Below are 17,882 nucleotides of genomic sequence, written 5' to 3'. Positions count from 1 at the left end.
TTTGTGGAGCATAGTGTGGTTACACTACAGCTAGAGATTTTATGCATGGATTTGCATGAGCATTGTAGGTGCTGGTGAGCTCTCTTTTTTTGAGAGAATTTTCTCGTTGCAGGTTGCTTCTTTTGGATTAGTTGAGTGCATTTCATTGCTACCGTACCTAGAGTACATTACAGCTCTTGGTTATTTTTGACATTCACTTATAGTAGTCAATATGTGTGAGACTTTCGAGTCTAGGACAATGACTCATGAGAGACGGCGTTCTCGTTCGTGTCGACACTTGAGATGTTGGCATTGTGGTCACACAGGGCACATTAGATGGCGATGCTTTCGTCCTATGAGACAACACAGGAGACAGGCTAGTCTCAAGGATGCAGTAGATGCTATAGGCTCCGTTGACTTGACAGTTGCAGGATCAGATACGGTGTCTTAGTACCCTAGTGACAGTGAGGTCACATTTTCTTCCTGTATTACTCCTGATTTTTTGACATCTGAGGATAGTGCACTTCTTTTGCAGTGGGTGCTAGACTGGGACGCTACTTTTCATGTCACTCCGTATTGCTGACTGGTTCAGTATCTATTCTAGCAGAGTGCATGGTAGTGTGCGATTTGCAGATGGGTCACTGCATGAGATTGCAGGTTCAGGAGATGTGAGACTGTCTTTACCGAGCGGTGCATCGTACGTGCTTAGAGATGTGAGTCATGTGCCAGATTTGACGATGAGTTTGATCTCCATTGGTCAACTCAGGGATAGTGGATGTCGGGTATCGCTGCTTGAGCGATCTTTTGCGTTGCATTTGGGTTCGTTAGTGATTGCGAGAGGTGCTAGAGTTGGCACATGGTACCCATTGCACATAGTACTGGTGCGAGATGGTCGAGTCTCAATCTTGTTATAGCCATGCAGAGAGCGAGAGACCCGGACAGTCTCTTTTGCTCATGGGTTGCAGGGTGCTTTGCATGGAGTGCAGAGTAGTGAGACCAGTTGGGGCACAACTTGAGCAGTCACGTAGAGAGGTGACAGAGTCAGACATGCATGCTTTGCTAGTGACGGAGCAAAGCAGAGAGTCAGTTGTGTGAGATACTTCTATGCAGGATAGATAGGTAGAGCGGTCTTGCTCTAGTGAGTCACGACAGGAGGAAGTTGTGCAAGAGTCTATGCATAAGGAGTTAGAGCATGAGAGCTCTACTGAGTCACAACAGATTGAGTGGTCATGTTTGCAATGGAGGATTGCAGAGGAGTCTGAGACGTCAGCGATTATGCAATCATTCCTTTCTATTGTCGACAGTGAGCATGGGGATATAGTTCTGTAGGATATGTCTTCCAGTAGACACCTAGAGCAGATGGTTTTCTCTGAGGTTGCACGACAGGTTAAAGCGTCTTTTGCGGATAGTCAGGAGATGAATGTGGCTGACACGCCTTGTCAGTCAGAGATGCCTATTGCCAGGGATATATATGTTGATGCATGCTCCGTAGAGCTAGTAGGGCCTGTTAGCATTGCATCGGCATTTGGTGGTCTCATGTATGAGATGTTGATCTTGAGACCGGATATCGCAGCTACAATGGGAGCATTTGCAGTTCGGGTTGTTAGTCGTTTGTTGACTGATGATGGTGATAGCCGTTTTTTGGCTTTTCATAATTTCCATAGTAAGCTACCTCACCCTATCAAATCACTCAAACATTTTGGTTATCCCTACCATTTCACTGTACATAGGCGTGTGTGAGTTAGGAGACTTTCCCTATATTTTCTTAAAAACCCTTAATTAGCTAGTCACTGGGCTAGTTGAGCCAAAAAAAATAAAAAAAATATAAGTATATTATGGCCCATTTGTGTGTAAATATTTCATTGTATATAGGGCCTAAATAAAAGGATTTTTTATAATTATTTTGGTATTTATTTAAATATTTCTACCTATGGTGTGTTATTTATGCTATGTACATTGACTCACCATTACCATATTTTTTCTTACCATTTTGCATACTCTTTATTCCATATAAAAATAATTTCATGCAAGCTTCTCTTATTTTTGGTGTAACTCCATCCCAACAAAAATCCAAAAAAACTAGTTTATTTATGTGTATATTTTTTCACCGTTGTCATTTTTCCTTCCTACATCTATTCTCTATTACTCTCATAAATTAGACCACCGAAAATATTCATCTTTTTATGGTAGACTTATAATGAGAGAGATTTATTTTGGGCCCTTTATATTTTTTCCACCTATATTATTTATATTTGACATATACATATTTTTTTAGACCCCTCAATATTTGATTTTCTTAGTTGTACTATTCACTTATATCATGATCTCAACAATATCTTCAATTATAGACCTAACAAATAAGGTCAAGGATATGTGGCATGCATGCATGCACCATGGGGAGCTCACTCTTGGAGGTATTCAAAAGAATCATCCAAAGAAGGACCTCACAAGGACCTTGTGCAGTGGAAAAAACAGTCAGTTTTGCTGAATTTTTAAAAATCACATGCTCCCCGAATTTGAAAAGGTGATACAAACAAAAGTTGTAGCTCGTGAGCTGAACTTTCACCTCAAATTTTTTCATATTTTTTTGAGCTAAGAGCTGTGAGCTATGATTTTATTGGTGGACCTATGCAGCCACACTCCCTCTTCCACTTTATCATTTTTCTCTTTCACACACACTTCTCCACTCATCATCCCCACCGCTCTCACCACTCCTCTCTGCACCCTACTCACCTTCTTCTCAACCTTGAAGAATAAGAGAAACCATGGTGAACTCATGTCTCCTACACACACTTCCATTCCAAAATTGACCACCTAGTCTCATTTTTCCTCATCCATATTACCCATATCTATCAAAAAACCACAAAATTCAGCCTCTTCTCTTGAAAGACAACATCATGGTGATTGATTACTCATGTTCACTTACCTTTGCTCCCAAGGGAGGTCAAGAGTGGAGAAAAAACGTACCGTCAAAGCTAGTGGACCGTCAACAAGCGTCAAAATTGACCCTACTCAAGATACTTGGAGCATCAACATTGTAAGAAATCCATATTTTCTTACTTATTAAGAGTTTTTTCTTCCTTGTTTGTATCCTATATGGATACTTCCATTGTAAATATCAAATTCCATTTGTAAATCAATAAAATACTAACTCTACTAATTTACTAACACTAACCTAGTATGAAAAGTCCTATCACCTCCACTTCTCTCCTCTCTCTTTTCTTCATCTATTCCCACCAACTTCTTGATAATTCCAAGAAAAAGAAATTAGATAAGTGCTAAAAATCTAACCCAACCATGGTTAGAGGAGTAACCCTAGCCCTCAAAATTGCTATAAAAGGAGGGTGTAGCTAGCACAAAAAGGGGGGAGCCATAAGCAAGAGCACTATGCTATAGCTTGAGAAGCCAAGCTCAACCTCTCTAGAAGGATCTCTTGAGTGGAAGCTTATTATCTTATGCATATGTATGTGTTGTATTAGGGGTGATTAGCAAGGGAACTCTATGCCATTGTAAGAGAGAGTGATCATTCAATTGAGAGTAGAAAATCTATCATTTCTCCTACTAGTGTAAGCCCAACATTTGCTGAATCAAGGAGGGTGGATTTGGATTAAGCTTGGATACTTTGTCTCTCTTCCAACGTAAAGTAATGGACAACAATGATGTGTAAGTGTCTTGATGTTTTTTTAAGTTCTTGATAGCTTGTCTCTGGGTGTTGTCATCAATCAGCCATAAATTCCACATACTGTAAGAGGGCAACAGGGTGGAGAGGACTCCCCTGGCCTTAAGACAGTGATTGGGGTGGCTTTTCTTGTGATGTGTTGTGGTGTAATTTACTCAAGCTATGTTGAACAAATACTAATCACACTTTGATTGGTCGTGACAGATTTGTAAGAAGGTATTAATGCAACAAGCATCCCCTCCCCCTTCTCTCTCTTTCTTATATATATAATTGTGTTTGCTTGATCATTGTCGATACATTTCTAAGCATCCCGAGCACTATCTCTCTCTCTCTCTCTCTCTCTCTCTCTCTCTCTCTACCCGTCCTAGTTCACATCCAAAACTAGGTGGTGCCCCAAATTTGTGTAGGGTTAGGTTGCGGGTTTGTGTATGTGTTTGTTGTTTTTTCCAACCCCAACCCAATGAGCAGCATGGGAGCCTAGAAGGGTGCTTAGAGGTCACTCTTCTTGTTGCCCGCCCCGGACCGCCTCAAATTGGTGCCCCCACTGAGGAATGACTTTGTGTTTATTGTTGTTGTATTGCATGAATGCTTGAATTTTAGCATAATCAAGTAGATTATATGAATCATGAAAACTTGTATGACCGAGTTTAATTTCAAGGCAACAAAACTTGATCTAGAATATGGTTTGGATTAGCATAACATAAGAAAGGAAAAAACATTTTCACATAAGAATCTAGAATTCATGTTGAAAGACCTTTCAAAACTTTGTGTAGTTAGTTGATGTCATGAGAGAAAATGATTGTTTGGAACTAATCTTTGTGTGGTTCTAGCATCGAGAGACTATGACACGCTATACCTTTGATGATATCCCAATCTTCTTCGGAAATCTAGAAGAAGATGTTGATGATTTCCTTGCTGATTTTAGAATGGTTTGTCGTATCCTTGGTAAAAGGGATGACATTGAAAAAGGGGATTTTCTATTGCTATGCCTTAGAGGCAATGCTGAGCAATGGTTTTGGAGTATGTATTCTCAGATTGAAGATGGATATACCCAAATTTCCAAATATTTGAAGACCAGATTCTCTAAATTTCCAACAACAGAGAAAGCATGGGCTTTAGTAGGGAGACTTCAACAACATGGTGAAGACTACTATGCTTATGAGGATATTTTTTTCTCGTCAATGGGGAGGATGTCGGTTTAGTTCTACATTTCCAGATTATGTAAAAATGGAGCAATTTATTTCGGGTTTGTCTCCTTTCCTAAAGACTAAGGTTACTTGTAGTGGACCCTCTACCTTTGAAGAAGCGGTCACTATTGCCCGAAGGAAGTTTCACAAGTACTTCTACATCAAAAATGGTTTCCATCATGCTGGAAGAACCAACCATCATGAAAGTGTTTCTATCAAGGAGTCATCTCCTTTGCCATACTTGTCTCCTTCTACTCCGACAAATGTTGAAGAAGTTACTTACATGCCAACTGATTATTCAAGTGCTAAAGTGTGTGGTCAAGATTCAAATGTGGAATCTCTTTCTTCTACCTTTATCACAAGCATGCAAAAATCGACACAAGATATATCAAATGGCATTGATGATTCAATAATGGATACATCCAACCTTTTGGCGGAGGATCAATTTCTAGTCCGAGCAGACGAAGCTTTTGTGCAACATGACTCTATGGAGAATGAAGACCTTGAAGGTAACCTTGATCTTATGGAATGTTCTGAGAGTGTATCTTGTCTAAAAGAAGAGAGTGAAGAAGAAGATGAAATCATAGGTGGGGAGATCATAGACCACATTGATCATAAAGAGATGATTGTGTACATGGAATGCCAACTCCAAAACAAAGTAAAAGAGTGTGAGTTGAATCCATGTGAGGATAATCTTCAAGAAGTGTTTGAGGATGTTGAAAAGCATTGGTATGACCCATGTATGTTAAGCATGGAGGAACCTATCATGCAAGAAGCCAAAGTTTTCACAAAATCAAATAGTAAATCATAACTAGGAATTTACACTTTTAAATCAAAAATTAAGCATAGGCGGGGTATTGGGGCATCATTGCTAAGCATTTAGATGCATTCTGGGTCGAAAACGACTAGGTCAAAAATCCACTGCTGTTAATAATCGCGATTTTGGAACTTGACTTAAAGTGGGGTTTGAGGTCATAGGCATGTGTGCTTATGTCTTATAAACTTGTCCTAGAAGTTTCGTTACATTTGGATGTCATTTGATGCTGTAACGGATGTGATTTGCTTGCCGATGAGCGATTGGCTTTTGGTGATTTCAGTCACTTGAGTGTAACTTGAGTTAGATGCGAGTTGTTAGTTTTTTTACGAGAGATTGACAACCTCTTGTAGCCTCTATGCACTAGTCGAGTCAGCTTCGTCCCATGGTTTGACAAATTAATCGTGGTTCTCGCTAATACTGCAATAAGATAGGTGAGGATAGACATGCATCCCACATTTGGCGCCGTTGCCGAGGATCGAAGAGACCTAAACTATGGAAAAACACGAGCGTCTTATGTAATTGTTCTTTAACTTCCTCTAGGTTTGCCTAGAGTTCAAAACTCTCTTTTAGAAACCTCATAGCTTAAGATACTCGTCTTTTGTTGTGTAGAGGTAGCTTGGAAGTAATCGTACTTGCTGACTATATTTAGGACTGTAGGATTGTAGATTTAGATTAGGACTTGGAGAATGATTGGTAGATGAGACAAATCTTAAGATCAAGACTCTGAAAAACATAAAAAACACAAGAAAACGAGTGTTTACGAACACTTTTCACAATCCCATTGCATGAGAAACTAGGAGTAGGGTAAGTAGGATCCAAGGTGGATTTCATAGCATTGCTCTCTGTGAAAGAATCAAGTGTGAGTTGTTATGTAAAGTTGCAGAATTTCAAGTCTACGGCTAGAAATAGCACGAAAAGACTCCAATTCACTCGATCCAACTGGGGAGTAAGCCTAAGAGTTGTCCGAACCACTGGGTAAGCTCAAGGATACTTTGAGGTAAAAATTTCAAGAAGTTGACCAAAACTCAGATTATTTACTTTTACTTGACATTTTAGGCCAAATTAAGTTTTGACTTGATTTATAGGCTTAAAAAACATCATAAAAAGACTGTCTTTGAGAAAATTGAAAAAAAGTGCTCATTTCAAGCCTCAAGTTAATAATCGCGATTATTAACTTTTTGCTCTAAATTAGCCAAGACTCATACCATTGACTCACTGCATGTGTACAAAAAACTTTTGTAAAGGCCCAAGAGATTTGGATCACTAAACTGGCAAAAAACTGGGTGAAAACTAAAGTTTGTACTGACTTTTTGAATCTTGAGTATGAATTGAGGAAAAATTTATCCAAACTTGTTGAAAATTGATTCATGGGCTTATATTGATGTGATAAACATGTGTACATGCTCAGTTGACCAAAAAATTACAAAATTTTATCAAATATAAATAATCATAATTATTTATATCTGCCCTGTTTTTGAACTTTTTTGACCAAGTTGGCATACCACTAGCTTTACCATGTTGTAATGAGCCCACAAACCAAATTTGGTAAGATTTGGATCACTGGAGTGAAAACTGTGACAAAAATTGCAAAGTTAGTCTACAGACAGATAATTGATAACCATTTGACCAAAAATTGTCCAAACTTGATGAAAATTGGCTAGTGACCTTAACATAAGGTGCTTAACAGATCTGTGTCGAAGTTAGGACAAAAATTGCAAAAAATTATCAAAAGTAAATAATCATGATTATTTACTTCTGTTATCCAGAGACTTCAATTTGACTTTTGGGCTTATACAGTGTTAGATTAGCATAATATAAGGCCATAGGGCAATTTTGGGTTCAATCGGATCAAAATTGGTACAGATACACTCAATTTACAGATTGCAGATTAGACCTTTGATTTTGCTAAGCTGAATCTGAAAGTCAAAATTTTGACTTCCATACCACGAATTGAAGTGAAATACAGAGACCAATAACTGGAGTTCTCAAGAGCTCTACTGTCCTTATAGAAAAATAGCTAATTTGATAAATTTTGTACAGGAATCAGGTTGCAGACGAGGAATCAGTGGCTTGACAGAAAGTTGCAATTGATTCAAGTGAAAATTGATGACAAGTATATCTAAGGTGAGTATTGAAACCAGGGCTTCATAAGTCTATATGAACCTTAGATCCGGTCGTGTAATAGAAAATCAAGGCCTATTCGGAGAAAACACCAGTAGAGTATCCATTGAAGAAAGCGTGAATCAAGGCAATTCCTTGCACACAATTTCTGAAGAAGTCTCGGACACTTTTTCAGATTCAACATCCGAAATGTCTTCTTACTTGACTCACTCGGAAACTGGAATGACAATGCGCTATAAGCATATCCTTTCTTTTTACAAGACTAATCGTCATGGAGCCCAAGTGTACTTGGATCCTAACGAGGAGTATGCTATTCGAATTGATGATCATGGTATTGAGTTCGAAGAAGAGGTTAGGGCAAACAAACAAGGAAAAATGTACATGGATCGAAACGGAACTCAATATGTACAAGTCAAAAACCCTGACGTGGTAGACAAATGGGGATTAGAAGTAAACAATATAATCCCAGATATGTCAGCAAAAGAAGGACCACCAACTTTGGAATTCGAGGGATACGATCAAGTAGACTTGAAGCCTTTGAAATGGCTTAGTACAGATAATCCTAGGATCGGAGTCTATTGTTGGGAAGATAGAAACATAAAAGATCTTTTGTGGACTTCTTATACTAGACCAGGACAATTAACAGTGTCGAGAAATTTGCGGTCTTTCCAGGAAAGCACCGGGCTTATGGCTATGAGAGTTTGTGAGAGAACTCAACAAAAACTATATGAAGAAGTTAAACCATAGATGCCATGAAGACTAGGGTTTGGAAAGAAGTGCAATCAAAGAAGACTCACTCTTTCTCTCTTGCACTCACACACACAAAGAAAGAACACAAAAGAGAATGTCAAAACAATATGAAGATGAAAACATCAAAGCTATGGTCATATCGTATCATGCGTAATATGAAAGGGTTAATAGATGAGTTAATGGCATTCAATCTTGGCTGACCAAATAGGCTACGAATTGTTCTTTGGAATTGTAGTTTTGTGCTTACCATAATATATATATTTTGTCTAGTGATTGGGATTAATTGTGTGTACAAATCCTCTTGGTTCATAGCAAGATAACTACGCTTACATCAAAAGAAAAATTATAGTCTATGAGAGGTAGTATGATGGGATCCGGTGAAAGAAGTATTTCATTGAGCCTTTCAGGGCCGAAGAGAAAACATCAACATCTTCTGGATCATTGTCTCCTCTTCTCTTAAACATTTTGATCCTTTTTCCTGCAATGCGAATCTTTACTTTTGTACCATCTAGTTCAGACAAGCTGTAAGTAGCATTTTCATGCACATGCTCTACAACATACGGTCCAAACCATCTTTTTAAAAACTTACGCATGACTGTGTGCTGGTTATCAAGGCTACTATCATACACCAAAACCCAGTCACCTTTGTCAATTGCTTTGCTCCTGAGTCGATGTCGCTTATCAAAGTATTCCTTGTTTTTCAACCTTGCATTTTTGAGTCGTTCTTTTGCAACTTCAATGTCTCCAGGTCTTCTCTCTAGCTGCCTTATACGCAGTGCAAGGAGATCTTCCCTGCTAAGCCCCTCTTGACAAGGTAGTACATTCCATGTGGGAATTGTATCTTCAATCGGCATCACTGAATTTTGACCATACATTAGCTCCGCAGGCATGTAGCTAGTTACTGAGCTATGTGTTGTACGATCAGCCCATAAAGCATATGTTAACAGTTTTGGCCACTCACCAAGCTGTAGTAAGAGAAAGCTTGATTCCTAATCTAGAAAAGAAATCCCTTGCTTCTTTGGCATCCAGCTCACCTCTATTTGCAGTGATTTTTCCCACACAACCATAACGGCAAATCACCTCATCAAGAAGGAATTTGCACACAACTTCTGTGGTTTTAGCTCTTAATGCTCTTCCTTCAACCTGGTTAGTTAGGTCCTCTCGTGCAAGAACCAAGTATTTCATCTGCTAGAGTCCTAGAGGCATTGTGACTAGATCCACAACCCATTTATAGTGCATGGCTAGTGGATATGTAGGGTGCAATCCATCACGATGTCGAACATTTGAATACACTTGACAAGTTACACATGTCTCTACAAACTGAGATACATCTTTATTCATACCCTTCCACCAGTATTTTTCTTTCAACTTGGAGAAGGTTGCCCATACACCCCTGTGTCCAGCCCATAGACTCTCATGAAACTCTTGCATGAGATTTACTTGAGTCTTTTTTTTTTACATATAACCCATTGTGGTGTAGCACCCTTTTGTTTAGGATGCTTCCACAAGTAACCATCCCTCAAAAAGTACCATATGCTTTCCTGCGTATCCTCTTGAATTCTTGTTCAGACCAATCATTCTGTTTTGTTAGAGTACTTAAGTAGCTTCCAATAGAAAGCCAATCACCTTCATAAAGATCTTTCAAGAACAATTCAAGTGAATTATTCATGCAGACATTATTACCTTTGACATGAGAGATAGAATAGAACTTTGTACCTACATCATCTCCCTCATCAATCATTTGTGACTCATCTTCATACCTTGCCCTTGATAGCATATCTGCCACTGTATTGTCTTTACCTGCAATGTGCTTAAACTCAGGATTTAAGGACTTAATGTAAGCAATCCACCGCAACATAGCAATGTCTGGAGTTGAGCAGCTTGTAATCATCCCAAGAAGTGGTAGAAAATTTGTTTCTACAACCACACATGCACCAATTAGGTACTCTTTCCCACTTTTCAAGGCTGTAACCATACCCCATAACTCTCTCTTTATCTATGGATAGTTTCTTTGGCGAGCACTTAGCACCTTTGCTCCAAATCTTACCACATACCTGTGTCCTTCTTTGTCATCTTGCCCTATTGCCCATCCAATCCCTGTAGGACTGGTGTCTACTGTCACAATTACTGGCCTTTGACACTCATAGTCTACCTTTCTCAAAGTTGTTGCTGACTCGAGCAACTCCTTTAGATTTTTCATGGATTTTACATGTGCTTCTGTCCATTTAAACTTCTGATTCTTTCTAAGCAGCTGATAAAGAGGATCAGCTACATGTGCATTATGTGGAATCCAAATAACATACAAGACACATGCTCCCAGAAACCTTCTAACCTTAGTGATGCTAGTGCACGTGTCTTTCATTCTTTGGATGGCATCTACCTTTGTTGGACAAGGTTTCCTACCATATGGCCCGCACATGTGTCCCACAATAAGCACTTCATTGACACCAAACATAGACTTTTTCCCTGACAATGTAAGATTCAATTTTTCCAACCTATACAAAATTTTATCACAATCATTTATGTGATTTACCACAAACCTGCGACATCCCTTGAGATCCAAAGCTTCATCTTTGTCACTTTATTCACATCCTTTGATAGGCAAATCATCAATGAAAGGCATTGTGATTTGAGGAATAAAGTCACGTAAGACCTTATTCATCCCATTCATCATATGTGCAACCAAGTTGGTTGCTCCCTGTGGCAAGGTACACATCCTTACCAAACCCAAAGGTGTCCTCATGGTTGTCAAGTCTCTGCTTTCGATTGCAAGCTGAAATTGATCATACCCTGAGTAGAGATCCCCCATTGAGTAGATTGCCCTCCCTTCAAATGCCTCTGCAAACTCATCCACAATTGGACTTGTACCTACATTTCTAATTGTCACCTTGTTCACTGGTTGCATATCTTGGATGAAGCGTAGAGAACCATTCTTCTTCGGAACTGTGAACCACCTGTTTGAGTATGGAGCACAAGAAGGCTCCAAGATTCCCATTTTGATTTTCTCATTCAGTAGCTCTACTAACTTTGGCAAATGATCCTTTGAAACCGGAATAGGCCGCAGATTCCAAGGCACATGAGGTATTGTGAAAATTACCATAGGAGCTACAATAGAAGGATCAACACATCCTATCTCATGTGGCTCAAATGCAAAAGCCTTACCATGCTTTGAAAGCATTTCTTTGAAGCACTTTGTCTCCTCCTGTGTTAGAAACTCCTTGCGACCAATCTGCAAGTCTTGGAAAGACTCCTTTGTGAAGGTATGCCCAATCTTTTTAGGATTCCTCAAACTTGGTTGTAAAGAAGCCTGCTCAATCTTTTCCCTGTTGTTGGGTGGTAAGGGTGAAGCTACTAGTTTCACCTTCTTCGCTACACTCTTGTATTTAGTTTCAACATGGACTTCTGGGCCAACTGTTTGGCTTTCTTTAAAGGCTTCTATTACTTGATACATTTCCATAGAGCAAACTTCCACAACTTCATTTTCAAGATGCAAGTTAGACCCCATTATAGCATCAAGCTCACCCATAGTATCTACAAAAGAAACTTGTTCACACGAACCCAAAACATTTTCAGTAGGCTCTAGCAACCCACTCTTTTTCATGCCTATTTGTACATTATGCACATATTGCCTCTCACATCTCTTCAAATCTTCAAGTTTTGTAAAACATATTGATCCATTCTTTGTTACCAAGGAGCTCGTTGAAAATGATTCACCTATTTTTGGATCAGGCGAGACTCTTTTTCTTTCTGTACCACTGCAATCCCGCTTTACAATGGTACTTGGCCAAAACCCATCATTTCTCTATGATCATGAAACTCTTTGCTCACCTTTGGTAGAGGATGTTCTCTGAGTTTGTCACGATTTCTTTCATGGTTCACACAAACTGTGAGAAATTGGACAACTCGTTTACCATCTTTGCTACGTATCCTAGCATATACTGAACCATCATCCATTACCTTTGTTTCCATTCGAACTCCCACAGTGTAGGGCTGTTCAAGGATGAGATGATATGAAGATGTATCCTGTACAAAGAAGTTTTGGTCAATCTTTACATCACCTATTGTTACCTTCACACCTGGACATGCTGCATACAATTCATCGGATGAATTGTTTGCCACTTTTACCATCCAGCCATGATCTGTGTCCATTGGCCATTTGCACTTGTTGTAGAGACTCTTTGATATTATGTTTATTTCTGAACCATGGTCAATCAAGGCAAAAAATGGCTCTTCAAGATCACCTACCTTGACCAAAGTTTCTGTAGTAGCCCTTGCCCAATGACTTCGTGAATAGTAACTAGGAATATCTTCAACTTCTTCATCATCATTTGAGAAATACACTTGCTTCACTCTCCCACTAGATTGGTAGCATCCTACCAGTGCTCCATCATTCTCCTTATTTTGCAATTGCATCCCTTGTGTCTTTGAGGTTTCCCCTTCAACCTGTGGACGAGAAACTTTAGCAAGGGTTTGCCTTTTCCTCTTGATGATGTCAATGATCTCCTCATGGAATTCACGCTTTGCAATTCCAAGAACTTCTCCCAGAGTAAACTCAATCTTGCTATTCAAGATCCTTTCCTCCAAGACTTTTTTTAAATCTGTAGCAACCTCAATATCAGATTGTAGTTTATAAGTTGGGCCTTTTGTCTTACCTTTCGTTGGCTTTTTCTTCTTTCCTGTTGTAGACTCCTCCATGAGTACTTCAGGTGGAGATGCTCCTTGTGTTGAGGGTGTTTGAGAAGGCATTGAGTTGCTTCTTCCCCCACATCTAGAAGCAACTCTTTTGCGGAATCGCACGAAACTTGAAGGGAGGCTTCAGGGGACTATTAGGATCATACCCTATCACTGTCACAGCATTCTGGAGAGGTACCACGATCGCGATCGTTCGTCCCAAAGTCAACAAAAACAGTGAACAGTTGATCCTAATGGGTCGTTTTAAGGTCCCTAAAGCCCCTTCTAGGGTCAAAACGACATAAAACACGCATATAAACACTCAAAACAGCGATTTAAATCCTCAAACACGTAGTCGAAAACCTTCACCGAATCTTGAATGATTATACTTGAAGGAAAGAGCAAGAGGAGAGGAACACAATGCAATAATCAAAACTGAATTTGGATTACCGTAGCCGCAATGGTGAAGATTACAAGTTTGAACAAGAAGGAGCTCTCGTTCGTACGCTGTCTTCTCAGTTTCTCCTTCAAAAAGATTATCCCCAACTTACAAAAAATGACCTTTATAGATTAGGTCTTTGCAAAAAATGGCTTGTCCGGCCATAAGCACCTAATCTTAAAATTGGCTCTCTAATAGACAATTGCTCCCAAAAGAATAATCATACATCCTTGACAATTTCCCAGCTTAGAGATGCTTCTTTACAAAATAATTTTACAATGGTTTCTCAGGAAAATATGGTCCTTCTGGCCACGGCCGCCTGTTGCCTCTTCCGCCAAACAATGAGATTCATACATTACTTTCTCACGTAGTGAGCTAGTAACACATAGTCTATTGCCATAGAGAAGATAACCATCTTGTAAAGTAAATGGTTCCTCTTTCTTACCTAGTGCAAGGGCTGAAATCACATCTCTAAAATCAGGACCAATAGCATACTCATCTATCATAGAAGATAGATCATTGTGAGTTGCTATGGAAACCGCATTCACTCCCGGCCGTCTTGAGAGTGCATCGGCTACTTGATTATGCTTGCCAGCAATGTGAGCAATATGAAAATGAAATTGTGAAAGAAAATTTTCCCACCTCATTTGTTTGTCGGAGAGCTTGGTCTGCGTCATGAAGTACTTAAGACTTTGGTGATCCGTTCGCAGAATGAAATGAGTCCCAATAAATAGTGCTTCCATGAGTCTAAGGCATGTAGAACTGCAAGGAGTTCCTTTTCATATATGCATAGAGCTTGCTCAATAAGGTCGAGCCTTCGACTTTCATAGCGTATGGCATGCCCTTCTTGAAGCAAAACAGCTCCAAGGCAATCACCACAACCATCACATTGGACCTCAAATGGCTTTGAGAGATCCAGTAGTGTAAGCACAGGTTGAGAGATAAGCTTTTCTTTAAGCTTTTTGAAAGCATTGTTCTCTTTGGCAGACCATGTGTACCTAACGTTTTTCTTTGTTAGGTCATGTAATGGTCCTGCTATTAGTGAGAACTTTTCTATGAAGCGTCTATAATATGCGCACATACCTACAAAGATTCTTAACTCATGAAGATTCCTTGGTTTAGGCCATCCTTTTATTACCTCTAACTTTGATGGATCCATTTGGATGCCATCTTGAGAGATAATGTCACCTAAATACTCAATTTCTTGTAAGAAAAATTCACTTTTCTTTTGATTAACATAAAGTGTATTCTCTCTTAGAACTTGAAATATTACCTGGAGGTGTCTCTTGTGTTCGTCTAATGAATTAGAGTAGATGATGATATCATCAAAGAACACTCCAGTAAACGTTCGGTGAGGCCTGAATAGCTTCTCCATCAAGCGATTGAATGTGGCTGGTGCATTGGTCAAGCCAAAAGGCATGACAATGTATTCATAAAGACCAAATGTAGTGTGAAATGCGGTCTTTACAATGTCTTGATCAACTATCCTTATTTGATGATAGCCACTTTTTAGGTCAATCCTACTGAAGTAGGTGGACCCTTGTAGCTTATCAAATAGGTCTTCTACCAGTGGAGCGGGAAACCTATTCCTTGATAGTGATCCTATTTAGTGCTCTATAGTCGAGACACATATGATATGTGCCGTCTTTCTTTTGCACTAATAGCATAGGAGAACAAAACGGAGATGAGCTAGGCCTAACCATGCCCTTCTCAACTAACTCATGCACTTGCCGCATAATCTCCTCTTGTTGAGCTTGAGAAACTCTATAAGGAGGTTTGTTAGGCGGTGAACTTCTTGGAAGAAGCTCAATTGCATGGTCATCATTGCCTTGTGTAGGAGGTAGCTCACAAGGGATGTCGTCAATAAAGACATCTTGAAACCCCTTGAGAAAATTTGATAACTCTAATTCCTTTTGATTGTGTATATTTTCTTTTGCTAAAACATTAGGTTCAATTTGAGAATCTTTAACAAAAATCATGTACACGAAAATAGAGCTCTTTATTGACTTGTTGAAAGCTTGTGTTTGTACATTTCCTTAGCATCTATATACATATCTTTTTCCCTGAACTTAAAGGAGATTCTCCTTTCAGGGAATTTAACATTGGCAGCCATGCGATCAGACCATGGTGCCCCTAGGATTACATCCTCATGCTTGAGAGGAGAGATAAAGAAGTCCTCTTTGTCCACATAGCTTTGGACATGGAGCCTCAATTTCCCGATTAAGGGAGTGACTGAAGCTTCTTGCCCCTTGAAAGCACTGTCTGCAGTGGGTAGGACATCTCCCATCTTGTAGGTTTGTATGCCTAGCTTGGTGGCCAACTCTATAGATATAAAATTATGAGTAGAACCGGGGTCAAAGAGAATAAAAGCATCATGTTCTCTTACCTTTCCCAAAGCATGGCATAGAAGAGATCCTTTGTGGTGAGTTTCCTCCTCTTGGATTTCGACCAAGGTAGCTCTAGGACGATCATGGCAGTTGTTCTTTTGGGGACAAGCGCGATATGCATGCCCTTGTTTGCCACACTTGAAACACCGGTTATCCTTGTGATAACGCTCAAGCTCTTCAGGAGAGAGTTTATTTTTGCCTTTGTAAATTCCCTTCTCTTTAGCTTTGTTGGAGTTTCCCTTAGGAGACGTTTGGAAATTGTCCTTCCCTTAGGCTCATTGGAACGCTTGTTTTCAGGGGGCTTCGAATTCCTCTTAGCCCCTGTTTGGAAATTGATTCGAGAGGCCACCATAGTATGATGTACTACCGCCGATATGGTGCGTGGCCTTTGGGAGTTGACATACTCCGCCATTTCTTCGGATAAGCCCGCACAAAATTGCTACTTTTGCTCTCCAAAATCCAGCTTTTTGAAGACAGTGGCTTTGAGTTGTAGGTCCCAAAACTTGTCTACATATTTGTGGATAGATTCATAGGGTACTTTGTCTTTGCCATTCGGTGAGTACTTTGTATTTGGCATCAGTGGACAAAAACTGCTTCATAATGGAAGCTCTTAAAGCTTTCCATGTTCGTGGAGCTTCACCATTGTCCCGTAGGCTAGACCACCATTGTCTGGTGGACTTTTGAAAGTGCATAGCTACATGGTGTAGCTTAGAGGACTCCGTGAAGCCCTCATCTCCGAACGCCACATCAAATTGTTGGATAAAGGCCAAGACTTTGTCCGTAGCACCAAAAGTGCCATCATAGGTAAGGAAAGAGATGCTCTTCCCTCCCTCTTTGAACTTCTTTAGCTTGGATGACCTCTTCCACGTGGCATAGGATTTCCTATGGCCTCTTCTTTTTGATGGTTCAAAGGTTAAACCATCACTTTCTTCAGAAGATGAAGAATTTGAGGAAGATGGAGAAGAGGGTGACCTCTTTCTCGCCTTTTTCTTGCCTTGATCTTCATTGTCTTGACCATCACTTTCATAAGAGGAAGAGGATGAAGAAGATGGAAAAGAGGGTGTCCTCTTTCTCTCCTTTTTCTTCTCTTGATTTTTGTCATCCCTCTTTGAAGTATGGTGTGGAGAAGTATGCGATGGTCTTCTCCGTTTTGGAGGTGATGGAGAGTGTTTAGCCCGCCGTCTTTGTGGACCCATCTCCGTCGAGGTGGTGGGAGACTCACTTCTTTTCCGTTCCTTCGATGGAGGCTCTTGAATTCTCCTTTGAGAAGGAGATGTGTCATCAAGGAGAAAATTTCTAAGCCCTTCATAGGGATCCTCTTCTTCTTCCCGAATCGGAGAGAGACCTCTTTTGGAAGTCTCGCAAGGAGGCTTCCTAGGTGTTTTCTCATCATGGTGGGGAGCTTGGCGAATCCCATGAGCACGAAGCTGTCGTTGCACTTTAGTTTGGAGGGATGGATTGCCCATGGCTTGTTGAAGCCTAGAAACAAGATAGTTAACAAGCATCGGGGCATCATTAGTAGCTACTGTATCTGTGGCTTGAATACCATTAATTCCAAGGAATAGAAGAGAGGTTCATTCAACACCAAAAAAACACTGGCTCCTGTCAAGCTTCTAATATCTCAATAGTGGTTAAGCCGTAGGAAATCCCCGTAGGACTCCACTATTAAGACCATAGCTCTTGACGGTGACGCCCCGTTAACTACACAAAGGCAGGCGCACTGCAATGCTGAAAAATCCCTATTCTACTTACTCACATGCAATTAATAGTACCAACCATTTATAGCTAGCTTGAGGACCTCCCTTCTTGAGCAAGAAAAGAGAAACCTTGTGCTCTGATACCAATGTAACAT

The sequence above is a fragment of the Adiantum capillus-veneris genome, chromosome 13 (assembly GCF_014529385.1).
Source record: "Adiantum capillus-veneris isolate H3 chromosome 13, ASM1452938v2, whole genome shotgun sequence".
In the NCBI taxonomy this organism is placed as follows: Eukaryota; Viridiplantae; Streptophyta; class Polypodiopsida; order Polypodiales; family Pteridaceae; genus Adiantum; species Adiantum capillus-veneris.
This window is presented reverse-complemented; position numbering follows the sequence as displayed.